Source organism: Ailuropoda melanoleuca, chromosome X, assembly GCF_002007445.2.
Source record: "Ailuropoda melanoleuca isolate Jingjing chromosome X, ASM200744v2, whole genome shotgun sequence".
NCBI classification, from domain to species: Eukaryota; Metazoa; Chordata; class Mammalia; order Carnivora; family Ursidae; genus Ailuropoda; species Ailuropoda melanoleuca.
This window is the reverse complement of record NC_048238.1, coordinates 75,161,633-75,177,636: the sequence shown is the minus strand read 5'-3', so window position 1 is coordinate 75,177,636 and position 16,004 is coordinate 75,161,633. Positions and strand designations below refer to the sequence as shown.

The 16,004-nt window shown below is 35.2% G+C and overlaps 1 protein-coding gene and 1 pseudogene across 4 annotated transcripts in view; both read right to left on the bottom strand.

Moving 5' to 3' along the window:
* Positions 1–16,004, bottom strand: part of COL4A5 (collagen type IV alpha 5 chain) — a 224,592-nt gene that overhangs the window by 166,166 nt on the left and 42,422 nt on the right. The window lies entirely within an intron of this gene.
* On the bottom strand, positions 8,135–8,720 carry LOC100480446 (annotated as a pseudogene).

The window sequence follows — 16,004 nt, the reverse complement described above, 5'->3', positions numbered from 1 at the left end:
AATCAACACAAGAGTTGTACTGATGAAGAGGTATACACATAGATTAATGTAAAAGAATAGGAAATAAAACCATGCAAATATGGTCAAACGATTTTTACCAAAGGTACAAAAGCAATTCAATGGAAAAAGAATGGCCTTTTCAACAAAGGGTATTCAAACTGGAAATCCATAAAAACATGAAGTTTGAATGAAATTCCAAATCTTATAGAAATATTAACACAAAATGGATGATATGTCTAAATTTAAACTTTAAACCTGTAAAGTTTTTATAAGCTTCCTTAGGCAAAAAAAATCTTAGAAAATAAAATTTGTCTTACACACACACACACAAATTCTTAGAGACTAGATCAAGAAAGCACATTCTATAGAAGAGAAAAATGATTAACTGGACTTGACTAAATTTTTAACTTGAAAAGCACTGTTAAGTGAATAAAAAGAATAACTATAGACTGGGAGAAAACATTATAAATTACACAGTAAACAAAGTACTTGTATCCCAAGAATATAAATAAATCAAGAGTTAGCAGTAAATAAACATCCCAATTTAAAAATGGGCAAAGGACCTGAATAGATACTTCACAAAACAACACAAGAAGTTATACATACAAGCATATGAAAAGACATTCAAAGTCATGAACCATAAGAAAATGAAAACTAAAACCATGATGAAATATCACTACAAAGGAGAAATAATCTATGAATAATTCACTTTCTCTACATCCTTGTCAGCATTTGGTAGTGTCACTATCTTCTATTTTCACTATTCTTATAGGTATGTAGTGTCTCACTGTGATTTTAATTTGCATTTCTCTAGTGGCTCATAATGTTAAACATAATTTCATATCATCTGTGTATCCTTTTACATGAAATTTATGTTCATATCTTTTACCCCTTTTCTAATGAGATTCTTCTTCTAATGATGAGTTTTGAGTTTTTCATATATGTATTTTATTTATATATATGTATATATATATATATTTTTAGATACTAATCCTTTGATGGACATGTGTTTTGCAAATATTTATGCCTATCTATAGCTTTTATTTTCACCCTTTTAACAAAAACTTTCACAGAACAAATGTTTTTAATTTGGATGAAGTCCAATTTATTAGTTTTTCCTCTCATTAGTTAGGATTTTGGTATCAAGTGTAAGAACTCTTAACCTAGCACCAGGTACTGAGAATTTTCTTATTTTTTTTTCTAAAAGCTTTGAAGTTTTATTTTTACATTTATGTCCATGACTCATTTGAATTCATTGTTTTAAAAGTGTGAGGTTTGGGTCAAGGTTCACCTCTTTGTCTATGAATATCCAACTGCTCCAGCATTATTGGTTGAAAAAGCTACCCTTCCTTCATCGAACTGCATTTGTTTTTATGTCACAAATTAGCTGGGTATATTTATGTAGGTCTATTTTCTGATACTCTTTTCTGTTTCATTAATCCGTGCGTCTACCCTTCTACCATTACCACAGCTAGGTTCACGAACTGTAACTATTTGCAGGCCTTAATATCAGGTAGTGTGATTCCTCCACCTTTATTCTTCTTTTTAAAGACTCACAACTGAGTTTTTAAGTATCTTGCTCTAACTCAGAGTCTGAACACATCAACTGTATGTCTAAGTAAGTACTCAACCTCTAAGTACTCATCGCCAAAGACATGAAATTCAATCACAGGGGCAGAGAGAATGAGAGAATGAAAAAGCTTAATTTTATGTTAACTGTTACAAAATCAGTGTTATTTCTGCAGTATAGAATCTGCCATGCATATATCTTAATACACATAAGTCATTTTGAGAACATATGGGTGACTCATTGGATGAATATTTATAAAAACAATCATTTCCATGTCAACCTCTCTCTACATTATCTATGCTATAAATGCACTGAACAACACATCTGAAAAAACATGTGTTTAATTAACAACAGACCAAAGTCCTTCTGGAAGTATATGCTTATCGAATGCTGAAACACAAATTAAGAAAATAGCATAAATGTACTGAAACTAGAATATTCTCTTGTCTATAAAAGATTCAGCATGTCAAAATAGAATGAGATGTCCTCTTACCTCCTGCTCATTGTATTAACTGCAGCGATTACATCTTTACTTATGGATCTTTCCTCCTATTTTGCCCTTCCTATCACCCATTTGCCATAAGGACCCCTTATGTAAAATGTTGACCTATAAGAAAATCCATATGTGAAAGTGAAATTTTGTCTAGAATAATCATTTCAAGCAATTCAATAATGGGTCCTGTTATACCTTGAAGCAGCTTCCTTTATGCAGTCTCCATGCTACACCTGTTTGAATTTGCAGAGAAATTCTGCGAAACTACACAGAGAGTTCAGTACTATAATTGTTTCAGTCAAAAACAGCCTTAAATATAAGCCTTGTGCTTAAAATTAATTTATAAAAACAAGAAAGAAGTATTATAGGCTTAAATAGTTGCAGTCTATTTTCTTACTGAGATCTTTTATTATTTTCTGAGCATCAGGCAATTATCAAAATAAATCACAATGTAAACAAAGCATAGTCGCAATTTAACGTTGTATTTTAAAGTGCTTCAGTTATATCTTTATCCTATTCCTGTCAAAATACTAGTTTACAAAACAATTAAAAGTGAAAATTGATTACAATGTCAAAGAACATTTACATGATACCATTCTTTACATCAGTTCTTTTATGTTGGAGATACAAGGTAAATCCTGTAAATGCTGGTTCATCCACCATGCACTTGGGAAGCTCCCTCTAATGAAATATGGTATTTTATTTGATGGCTATATAGACCCAAGGATTAGGTCCCTTGGATAACAGAGAAACTACACTGTACACACATTTCTTTTTTAAGAAAATCAACATATCTATTGCCATATGATTTCTACTGATGACATCACTCACCAACATGAAGTATGTAAATAAAAACCAACATAGAAAAACACTACATAAAAACAGCCTAGTCACTAAAGTCAACCTTCCAAAGAAGGTTTAATTAAGAAAAAACTTTAACTCATCTATAGGTTGTACCAGTACATTTCCTAAATGTTCACTACTTGAGTTCGCAACTTATGAAGTAAAATTGTTACTCTCCTCTTTGACATCATTCATTTTCCCTCTGAATTGATTCTACTCAAATTGCTTTATATGCATGAAGTACATTTAGTTAATAAAATCAAGAGTCTTCTTCCCTAGTGTTCTCTATTTTCTAATGAATAAGATCCCTAAAATAAATGCACAATTCACTTACTCAAATCCCATCTACCACTGTTTATAAACACACCTTTTTAAAAATTCTCCATCCCTTTGCTAAGTCTCAATAGCTCAAGAGCTACTAAATAACCCATTTAAAATACATGTTAAAATGCTTTCTCTGTAAAGATGAAAATGATTGTCAACCATACTTAACATAATAAAAATGCTTATCAGAAGGTACAAGTGAGACACTAAGGCTTTAAGAGTTGGGCTTCGGGGGCGCCTGGGTGGCTTACTCAGTTAAGCGTCCAACTCTTGATTTCAGCTCAGGTCATGATCTCAGGGTCCTGAGATGGAGCCCCAACAGCTCAGCAGGGAATCTGCTTAGGATTCTCTCTCTCCCTCTTCCTCTGCCCCTCCCCCTGTTCACGAGTGCTCGCTCTCTCTCAAATAAAGAAATCTTTTTAAAAAAGAGTTGGGCTTGGAAGAAAGAAAAATATAGCAGAACCGGTACTAGTTGGGAAAGAGTTTATACATACTATCTTATTCAGAGTCAAAGAACCACAAATCTTGTAAAAGACTCAACAATGTTCCACACTTGTGCAAAACTCATCAAACCATTTGCTTACAGGATACAGCTTAGCTTCTACAGATCACGATAAAAGAATAATTAAAATTTAATTGTAGGTTATAATGCAATAAAAATGGCCAGACATTTTTGGAATAGCTTTAAATCTCTATAAAAGCATATTTTACTAATAAACAGGAATCCCACCAGTTGTGTTAAATACTTTACTTATCCATTTTACTTGTCCAATTAGCTATATATAGCGGGTGCTACATTACATTTAAAAAAATTAAAACAACCTCATAATGGGCCAAAGACCTAAACATAAGAGCTAAAATTCTAAAAACTCTTAGAAAAAAAAACATGAAAGAAAATCTGCATGAATTACATTGGATTTAGCAATGATTTCTTGGACATGACACCAAAAGCACAGGCAACAAAAGTAAAAATAGATAAATTGGACTGTATCAAATGTAAAAGCTTTTGTGCATTAAAGGACACAATCAACAAAGCGAAAAGGAAACAAAAATATGTGCAAATCAAATCTGATAAGAGATTAATATCCAGAATATATAAAGAACTTCTAAAATTCAACACTAAACAACAACAAACAACGTGATTAAAAATAAGGCAAAATATTTGAATAGGTATTCCTCCAAAGGAGATACAGAAATGGCCAAGAAGTACATGAAAAGATTCTCAACATCACTATCATTAGGCAAATGCAAATTAAAAACCACAATAAAATAGCACCTCACACCAATTAGGATGACAACCGTGAAAAAAATAATATGTGTTGGTGGGGATGTGGAGAAATTGGAGCCCTTGAACACTGTTGGTGGAAATGTAAAATGGTGTAGCTGCTATGGAAAACAGTATGGCAGTTCCTCAAAAAATTAAAAATAGAATTACCATATGATCCAGCAATTTCACTTCTCAGTACTCAAAAGAATTAAAAGCAGGGTCTCAAAGAGATACCTATACACCCAAATGTTATTTTCAGTTGATCTTATTGTTTGTTTGTTATGGTTAATATATTTGCCTTTATGTTTACCACAAGTGCCCCCCGAGTAGCTGCCTTGGCCTCAGGAGAGTTCTGAGTTAGGCAAAATAAGGGTAAGTCTTTTGAGCTAGTTCTTCAGGGAGCCACCAAACTGGTCAAAATAAATGACCACAATTCTTTAAGAATGAGGCCACTTCAAAGCTTCTGCCAAACTAGAGAGCAGGGAATGGAGACTAGGTAAGTTAAAATGCCACAAAGCTCTCTTACTGAGATTCAACTGCTTTTTCCTTGATTAAACATTTGCTTGGTTATTGTAAATTTTTTATTAGCTTCCAGAATGCCAATAAGTTGATTCTGAGAATATTTGCTAGTTTATTTGCTGTTTTTGTGAAAAGATGAATTTTTGGCATTCTCTACTCTGCCTTGTTCATTGGAATCAAGCCTGATTACATCTAAACACATTTTCAAGCCAAAAAAAAAAAAATTAGCATAGAATCTAACTGGTAAAATGTGAAAACAATTAATGGATGAAGTGCCACACTTTGAATGGGCAAGGAGGGCCCCATAATTTAGCACACCCCACTCTAGCCATTCCTCAACTGTTCCCAGTTCTAGGAGAGAAGGGTTTGCAAAGGACAAAGGGAAAAAATCACCAGAAGCCTGTGCCTCCCCCTTCTAGATCATAATTTGCATACCTAAGATTCCAAAATTCCCTGCTCAAATATCCCCAAGCCACTTTCATGAGCCCACACAGAACTCTTCTTCATCTACTCTCCACAGCCTTTCTCAGCCCACTAGCCTTTCTTAAGCCCTAAAGAAAATTATTCATGTAACCATTTTGCCCATTCTCTCAAATATGGTACAAGACTGGTAGCATTTTATTATTTTTATCCAATGAATGCCTGGGGGTATTATGGCTTAATTCTCTTTTGGAACCCATTTTGAAGTGCTGTTCTGGAGGGAGGATCTTGCTATCTATGTGCCCACTGTTAGGTCCAAAGGGTTGTCAAAGCAAGCTCGTGATAGGGACCATGGACAGAGCTTGTATACATAGGCTAGAGGGAAATGTACATTAGAGTGAGGGCCCTCATGCAAGACAGAGTCAGGTATCGAAAGATGAGGCCACCCAAGGACTAGGAGTAAGATTTCCCAGGGCAATCATATTAAACTGTGAGGAGTTTGAGAATTCTAAACTTGAACCTAAACTTCCAGTTCATTAAAAAGCATATGTCAAAATGTAAGACTACAACATTATTTTATTTAATAGTTTGGTAACTCGGTTTAAAAATTTTTAAAGTTTTATACATATGGTATGAACAGTTGCATTTGTATTCTTGGCCCAGTCTACACGAATGTTGACACAGGCCTAAATAGATAAACCAAATCAATTAGTTATCTCCGTAAAGTTAATGAGGTTCAAATTAGATAATGAACTAATGGTAGAGAGTATCCAAACAATTTACACTTTATTATATTTATACAATATACATAAATATTGTAAGATGAAGATCTAAAATGTGTCCATTTTTCTAAGAGTAATATGTGCAATGTAAATTTTAGGGTACCAAAAACTTTCTAAAAAGAAGAACTAAGACAACTCAAATCAACATTACACCCCAGATAACTATAATACAGTATAGATATTCTTCCTAAAAACTGGCTTTTAGGCCTAAATAAACCTGCTTGAAGGTAGCATGTTTTTCACAAATTACCCTTTATTATTATTAATCATAGTGACAACTAAAGTCCTTGCTAAGTGAAATGGTCATGTCCACTGTCCCTACACAAGGGCAGCCACAGGCACTCATGTTTTTTACTATATGATCCAGAATTCCCATGCAGAGCAATAGGTAATTGCAGAACAGAAAGGAGCAAGATAACTCAAAAATAATCTTTTGGCTGGCCAGTAGACTAGGAGGGGGCCAGCATGAAAAAATAAACATACCAGATTGATTAGATTTCCACCTACAAATTTGAACTAGAAAACAGCAAGAGATTAACCTAGGTAGCAGTGGGAATGAAGCCAAGAGGTCATGATACAGAACAGTCTCAAAGGCTATGTTGGCCATGTGCAAGCCAATATTAAGAGGAAACAAAAAGTATGAGGATGAGAAAAAAAGAACAAAGTAAATACAAATAGATAATATGGAATCTTGAAGCTCAAAAACTAGTTATCTTCTCTTCACTGCCTCACTTCTTGAATGCTCTATAGTGCCATTCTACAATAACCAACCCACCCACATCTTGGGGTAGACTGGTCTCATAACCCAGAGTATCCTGACACTTTCCTAAAATAGACTGTTTCTCCAATCAAGATTCAAACAAAACGGGGTGCCTGGGTGGCTCAGTCTGTTAAGTTTCTGACTTCAGCTCAGGTCATGATCTCAGAGTCCTGGGATGGAGCCCTGCATTGGGTTCCCTGTTCAGTGGGGAGTCTATTTGCCCCTCTCCCTCTGCCCCTCCCCCTGCTCGTGATCCCTCTCTCTCTCTTTCAAATAAATAAATAAAATCTTTATTTAAAAAAAGATTCATGAGGCGCCTGGGTGGCTCAGTCAGTTAAACATCTGCCTTCAGCTCAGATCATGATCCCGGGGTCCTGGGATCAAGCCCAGCATTGGGCTCCCTGCTTGGCAGGAAGTCTGATTCTCCCTCTCCCTCTGCACCTCCCCCCACTCATGCTCTCTCTTTCACTCACTCTCTCTCTCTGAAAAAAATAAATAAAATCTTTAAAATAAAGATTCAAACAAATCACATTGCATTCATCAACTGGTTTGAAAAAATTATAAATATTTTAAGGTGCCTAGGTGGCTCAGTCGGTTATGTGTCCAACTCTTGGTTTCAGCTCAGCTCATGATCTCAAGGTCACCCCCCCCACCCCCAGCAGCTCTGCCACTCAGCACAGAGTCTACTTGAGATTCTCTCCCTTTCCCTCTGCACCTCCCCCCCCATACTCTCATGTTCTCTCTCATGGCTTAGAAAACATCTATTTAAGTCATAATTAATTCATTTGCCAATCAAATCAATAACTTCAGATATATAGATTCCAAAGCCTGGAAAACAGTAAAATCAGAAATATCCCTGTAACTTGAAAACTGATACACTAGGTTGGTATTCCTTTTTGTATTGGCTACTAATACCTGTAAATAGATCTATTCAAATAATAAGTTTATTATGCCATTTTCCTGCTGGAAAAAAATCTATAGATGCTGTTACTGCTATATTATATATCATATTACATTATAAATTCCATGAACTCAGGGATCCTCTTTTTTTTGCTTTTTAAACTGCTTTATTAATTTCATATGAAAATAATAGTTTTTCCTAAAACTGGGTGAAATTGCCCTACTGGACAGAAAGTTTTACACTGAGACAAAACAATATTTAATTACAAGCTTCCAAGTGGAAATACCAAAAAGGTTACAGAGAAAGTAAATCACAAAACTACAAGCTTGTAGAGCAGAGGTCACATTATTAACCTTGGAGAAAACCTTAGGATTCAAGGTATGAGGCAAAACTCATAATGATTATCAGGTTCAGGAGTTTGGAAGCGCTTATGATGCCTCATTTGCTGCTCCTTAGTCTTTTTCCTGATTCCCATCGTCTGCCCTATGAACTTTTCCACATCATCTCCCACTTCATTCTGGTCAATATGGCTGTTAGGTATGGCTCATTGAAAATTGCAGAGAAGCTGTCTCATTCACTCCAGCCTGACATTTCCTCCAGGCTTCTGGCCTTCACCCCCCTCTCCAACTGCATGATTCCTTTGCATACTGCATGGGGCCCTGTTCTTCTCTTTTGTTTTCCTGCTGGGCATTTTCCACATTGAGATTTTTCATCGCTTGCTTCTCTTTGGACGCCATGGCTCCTGGGCCTCTCCTTGCATTCTCCCCCTCCCAATTCTCTTCGTGAGTGCATAGCCAAGACACTTAGACCTGCACACCTGCTCCCCCTCCACCTCCTATTCTTTGGGGCTGCCCCTGACCCACACGCCCTCAGGACCAGGGGGAGCAGGTACTGAGAAGGGAGCCAGTGACTGCTGGGTCTTTGGATACTGTCTTTTAAACAGCCATATACTGACATGTCCAGGCAAAATGCAGAGAAAGTAGTAGGGGCTCCATAAATACTTGTTGAATAAATAATTAACTCAAGAAAGTCAAGAAAAACAGATACTCCTATTTCAAGGAAGAGTTATAAACTTACCTAAATGTTTGTATTACACCATAAAAGGGTATCTCCAGTACAGCACTTATATTGCTATTCTCTCCTAAATAATCACTTACTCATACTGCCTGAGTTGACTCACTCCATACCCTCAATTTCTTTAGATTCTGGGGTTAAAATAGCCAAATAAGAAATTGTTCAAAGATTATACCCTCCCTCTGATAAGTCCTATTCCTTTAGTCAGTAATCCCTCCCTCAGCCCGTATTTATTTTGTACCAGAGATAAAAATCTTTACAGTAAATGTCATTACAAAAATTCCTTAGTCTATATTAATGTCCTTTCTTTAGTATAGTCAATTTCTCACTTATGTACAGGGTTATAACCTTTAAAATCAATATTAATATTGTAAATAAAATATTACCTCTCAATTGCAATGGAGCAAGACAAATATACCTGCATTGTGATTGAGTGAATGAATGAATAAGTAAATAAATAGTAAATGAATATTAATGAGTTTAACATTCTCAGCAAGCCTAAATATTTGAAATCCAGGTTAATGTATGCACTCTCATCTGACATGAAAACAAGGAAAACACAAAAGAGACTATTATGGGTAGAAAAAATCTAAATAATGGAGTGCCATACTGTGCTCATGGATTAGAAGACTCTACATACTAAATATGCCAATTCTCCCAAATTGATCTTTGGTTTGATTCAAATTCAATTAAAATCCTAGCAAGGATTTATAGACAAAAACTAATTATAAAATTTATATAATACGGGCCCTAGAATACCTAAAACTACCTTGAGAAAAAAGAATAAAGTGGGAGGAATCAGTCTACTTAATATTAAGGCTTACTATATAGCTACAGTAATCAAGACAGTATGTTATTGGTGAAAAAATAGACATCCAGATCAGCGGCGCAGAGTAAAAAACTTAGGAATAGATCCATACAAATAAACTCAGGTGATTTTTTTTTTTACAAAAGTATTTCAAGGGAGAAAAGAAGGCCTTTTCAACAAATGGTACTGGAGAAATTAAAATGGATCACGGACTTAAGTGTTAGAAATGAAACTATAAAACTTTCAAAAAATCTTTAGTATCTAGGGCTAGGTGAAGAGATCTTAGATGACATCAAAAGCACAACTTATGGGGCGCCTGGGTGGCTCAGTCGTTAAGCGTCTGCCTTCAGCTCAGGGCATGATCCCAGGGTCCTGGGATCGAGCCCCGCATTGGGCTCCCTGCTCTGCTGGGAGCCTGCTTCTTCCTCTCCCACTCCTCCTGCTTGTGTTCCCTCTCTCATTGGCTGTCTCTCTGTCAAATAAATAAATAAAATCTTAAAATAAAAAGCACAACTTGTAAAAAGAAGATATTGAATAATTGGACTTCATCAAATTTTAAATCTTTTGCTCTGCAAAAGATCCTGTTTAGAGAATGAAAAGACAAGCTACAGACTGGGGAAAAATATTTATAAACCACATATCAAAAAAGGACTAGAATCTAGAATATATAAAAAACTCAAAAACTCAATAGTAAAAAGAAACAAACAGTTCAATTAGAAAATAGGCAAAAGACAATGAAGAGCCATTTCACTGAAGAGAATACGAAGATGGCAAACAAGCACATCAAAAGATGCTGAACATCTTTAGCCATTTGAGAATCACAAATTGAAACCAAATTGAGCTATCACTACACACCTGTAAGAACAGCTAAAATAAAAAAAATAGTGACAACAGCATATGTCAGTGAGGGTGAGGAGAAACTAGATCCCTCATTTAGGATAAGAACGCTCTGGGGGTGTCTGGGTGGCTCAGTCAGTTAAGCATCTGCCTTTGGCTCAGGTCATGATCCCAGGGTCCTGGGATCGAGTCCCTCATCGGGCTCCCTGCTCAGAGGCTTCTCCCTCTGCCTGCTGCTCCCCCTCTGTGAAATGAATAAGTAATATCTTTTTAAAAAAGAGAGAATGCTACTTTGTAACAGTTTGACAATATCTGACAAAAGCAAACATGCAACTACCATATGACCCAGCAATTATACTCTTGGTCATTTAGCCCAAGAAACGAAAATTTCTGTTTATATAAAAACCTGTACAGTGATATTCATAGCAGCTTTATTTGTAATAGCTCCAAAATGGAATCAACCCAGATTTCCTTCAATATGTGAATGATTCAACAAACTGTGATACATACATAACATGGGATATTACTCAGCAATAAAAAGGAATAAACTATTGATAATCAGAAGAACTTGGATATATGTTCAGGGAATTATGCTGATCTGATCAAAATGCTAATCACACAAAGTTACATACTATATTATTTCATTTATATAACATTTTTCAAAGGACAAAATTTTAGAAATAGAGAACAGATTATGGGTTGCCATGAGTTAGGATAGTGAGCGTTGGGCTTGGTGGTGTGTGTGGTTATAAAAGCACAATACAGATATTCTCGTGGTGTTGGAACTATGCAGTATTTTAACTGTGGTGGAGGATACATGGATCTATATATGTAATAAAATTGTATAGAACTAAAACACACACACAAATGAACACAAATAAATATGGTAAAATATGAATAGACTGGTATTTTGTGTTAATATTAACATCCTGGTTGTGACATTACACAATAGTTTTCCAAGGTATCAACACTGGGAAGAAATAGGTAAAGTGTACAAAGGATCTCTATATTATTTCTTAGAACTGCATGTGAATGCACAATTATTTTAATAAAAATTTAAATTAAAAAAGCCATTTGAAAAGCTGTTCACTCTGTTATAGAACCTTCTAAATTACTTAATTGTAGTAATGACCATAATTTTAATTTCACATTTCAAATTGCCTACATAAATTGGGAATCTTAGTGAGATGAATCAATGCATATACCTTACCACAATGTCCAATTTACCCACCACTGCCCAGTAAATATTTAGAACTGCTTGTGGTTAGAATAAAAATAGGACTTTGCTGGAAGAAAATGAAGAATAGTAAGGAAGTATGTACAATAAAAAATCTACCTCTTCAATGCTATTATTAGAGAAGGACTTCGAGTAATTCTTTTCAATACAAAGTCAATAATACTTGCAGAATGCAAACTCAAGCAGCATTAGCATAAGACATTACATAAAAGTGAAATCAAAAAATATGTGGAAAAGTGTTTTTAAAAATGAAACCTCAGAACCCCAATGTAAATGTGATTCAATTCAATTCAACAAACATTTTATGAGTGTGGAGTTTATGCAAAGCTCTAAGCTAGTGCTAAAGGGGAATGCAAATTATATCCTCCAGAAGTTCACAATCTAGTGAGAAAGGCAGACACATAAATAACTAATGATGATACATGGCAGACATTGATAAGTGCTATAATAGAAGTGATATACAGTGCCATAGACAAAGCTCTGAGAACAATTTGTTGTATGATGCAAAAGAGTCCAGAGCCACTTATGAATCAGCCAACACATTTAAATATACACCGAACTTCTAAACTTCCTATAATGTGTCTTAGGCATTGAGAAAGGAAACTGCAAACACATATTTCACATGAGAACATATCATAATTTTAAATAATTCTTTGTAAATTCTAACACACTGGTAAGTTTCTAAGTAAAGAATAATTCAATTTTTCTTAAAATATAAAATTTTTTAAGTATAATACATACTAAGAAGTAACAAAATATTGACTTAAATTTCTTATGAGTAATTTAAATCATTTAAAATTACAAGGGGATGTTGGTTCAGTTGTTTGACAACTATGATATGTTGAGCTAACTGTAAAACACTAGAGATTTTTTAAAACACATAAAATGCTCTGGCTAAGAGTTTATTTGACCTAAAGGTGTTATTTGGAATTACCCTTGTTCTCTTATGTAAAAAAAAAAAAAACACATGCCCATAGGTATAAGTAAAGGAGAAAAGATATTGTGCCATCAATCCAGTAGCATCCCAACCATCATAAAAAGGGAATTATTTTTTATAAATATCACAGGGTCTTAAATATATGAAAAGATGCTCAACCTTACTCAGAACATAAATGCAAATTAAAACCACAATGAGATATCATTTTTCACCTATCATATTAGCAAAGATATAATGTTTGATAGCACAATGTGTTGGTGAGGGTTGGGGAAACAAGCACTTTTATCTGTTGCCAGTATAAGTATAAACTGGTACAACCTCTATGGAGGACAATTTGGCAATATCCATCAAAATGACAAAGGTACATACCTCAAACCCAGCAATTCCATTTCTAGAAATTTATCCTACAGATATTACACATCTGAAATGACCTATTACAAGGTTATTTGTTACAGAAATGTAATAGCAAAACTCAGGAAACAAGCTACATATTTCTCAGTAGAGGATTGGTTAAATAAATTATGGCATATCCATACCATTGAATAATACTATGTAGCCGCAGCTCTTTATGTACTAATATGGAATGATCTTAAGTACAGAAAATGTGTAAAAATAAGGAAATTTAAGTAAGTGTGTGTATGTTTGTAAGCGCCCATGCTTATACATGCATGAAATAGCTCTAAAAGTAAAAACAAGAAAAGTTAACACAGGATGCCTCTGGGAAGAAGAACTATGTGGCTGGGCACAAAGAGTGGGAAACTTTTAACTGTATAGACTTTTATAACTATCAAAATTTGAACCACCTGAATGTATTACCTAATCAAAGATAAATGTAAGTGGAGCGGGAGTTGCGGGGGGTAAGAAAAACAATGCAAAGCAGCACAGCACATCTTCTTCAGCAAATTATTAACAGCTAATTTCTCCTGTCTAAAAAACACCTTGGGGCAGGGTAAGAACCAAGGGAACCAATTTATTTCAGTTACAAAATCAGCAGTTAATCAGGCTAATGTTTGTTTCATGGTATTATAATTTTTCAAGTTATTATAAGTAATGTTACGTATTCTAAGTATTTCCCCACTGAAGTTTCCCCATTAGCTATATGAGAGCTTTACCTTTAGCAGATTCTCCGGATCCAAAAGAGAATACTTGGTCAGAGAATTGACATTTTGGAATAAATTAATAAACACTGTGGACATATGGTGGAACTATATTACAACACTGTGAGGGTGACTAGTTTTTAATTAGTGTATATGGGATAAACAACTTTGATTTACTTATTTTCCTTTGAAAACTATCAGTTAACTCTCCTCTCTCTCTCTCTCTCACCCTCCCTTTCTGCCTCCCCCGTGCCTTTGTCTTACACACACACACACACACACACACACACACAGACACACACAGAGTTTTAGAACTCAGTACAGATAATTATTTTGTTCTGTGCCCTATGTACAATTCTACTATTGCACTCATCATGCTATATTGTAATTTGTCTCTCAACAGAACTGTGGGTTCTTTAAGGGTGAGGAGTATGTACTACACAACCTGGCATATGTATTGGAATGCAAAACTTTGATGACTGTCTCACCAAGCCTCCTCGTCCAAACACATTCTAATGCAATGATCATTTGCTTTATTCTGATAAGTTTGAATCAGAAAAAATAACAGTGATATCATATTCTTCCACATTTTCTTGTTTTGAAAACTTTGGGAATTCCTATATGAATCTTAGACAGTCTATCTGAACATTTGCATATAGGAATATTTAGATTTGGCATTTAAACCAAAGGACATTAAAATGAAAATATTTTCAAGGTATCTTTTTTGAAAGCATAAATAAAAAATTTTCTTGGTGCAGCCACTCTGATGGAAAATAGAACTACCCTATGATCTAGCAATTGTTCTACTAGGTATTTACCTGAAGGATACAAAAATACAGATTTAGAGGGAATGCAGTAGCCAAACTATGGAGAAAGCCCAAATGTCCATCAACAGAAGAATGAATAAAGATATTATATCCAATGGAATATTACTCAGCCATAAAAAGAATGAAATCTTGCCATTTGCAGCGATGCGGATAGAGCTAGAGCATATTATGCTAAGTGAAATAAGTCAGTCAGATAAAGACAAATACCATATGATATCACTCATACGTGGAATTTAAGAAAACAGATGAACATATGGGAAGGGGGAAAAAAGGAGAGAGGGTAACAAACCATAAGAGACTCTTACCAATACAGAACAAACTGAGGAGTGATGGAAGGAGGGAGGTGGGGAGTGGTCTAGATGGGTGATGGGTATTAAAGAAGGCACTTGTTGTGGGGCACCTGGGTGGCTCAGTCTGTTAAGCATCTGACTCTTGATATCAGCTCAGATCATGATCTCAGGGTTGTGAGACTGAGCCTTGCGACGGACTCTGCGCCAGGCACGGAGCCTGCTTAAGATTCTCTTTTCCCTCTCCCCCACCTCAAAAAGAAAAGAGGGCACTTGTAATGAGCACTGGGTGTTGTATGTGATCAATCACTGAATAGTACTCCAGAACCCAGTATTGCACTGTATGTTAACAAAGAAAAATTTTTTAATTAAAATTTAAATTAAAAAATTTTTTCTTAAGCATGGTGTACTGGTTTGAATAGTCCTCCCAAAATTCATGTCCACTTCATGACTTCAGAATGTGGCATTTTTTTCTTTTTTCTTATTTTTTAATTTATTTTTTATAATTTTTTATTAGATTATGTTAGTCACCATACAGTACATCTCTAGTTTTTGACGTAAAGTTCCATGATTCATTACTTGCGCATAACACCCAGCACACCATGCAATACGTGCCCTCCTTAATACCCATCACTGGCCTATCCCTGTCCCCCACCTCCCTCCCCTCTGAAACCCTGTTTGTTTTCCAGAGTCCATAGTCTGTCATGGTTCATTCCCCCTTCTGTTTACCGCCCCCTTCTTCTTCCCTTTTGTCTCCTACCGATCTTCCTACTTCTTATGTTCCATAAATGAGTGAAACCATACGATAATTGTCTTTCTCTGCTTGACTTATTTCACATAGCATTATCTCCTCCAGTCCCATCCATGTTGCAGCAAATGTTGAGAAATTGTTCTTTTTGATGGCTGAGTAATATTCCATTGTATATATGGACCACAACTTCTTAATCCAGTCATCTGTTAAAGAGCATCTCAGCTCCTTCCACAATTTAGCTATTGTGGACAATGCTGCTATGAACATTGG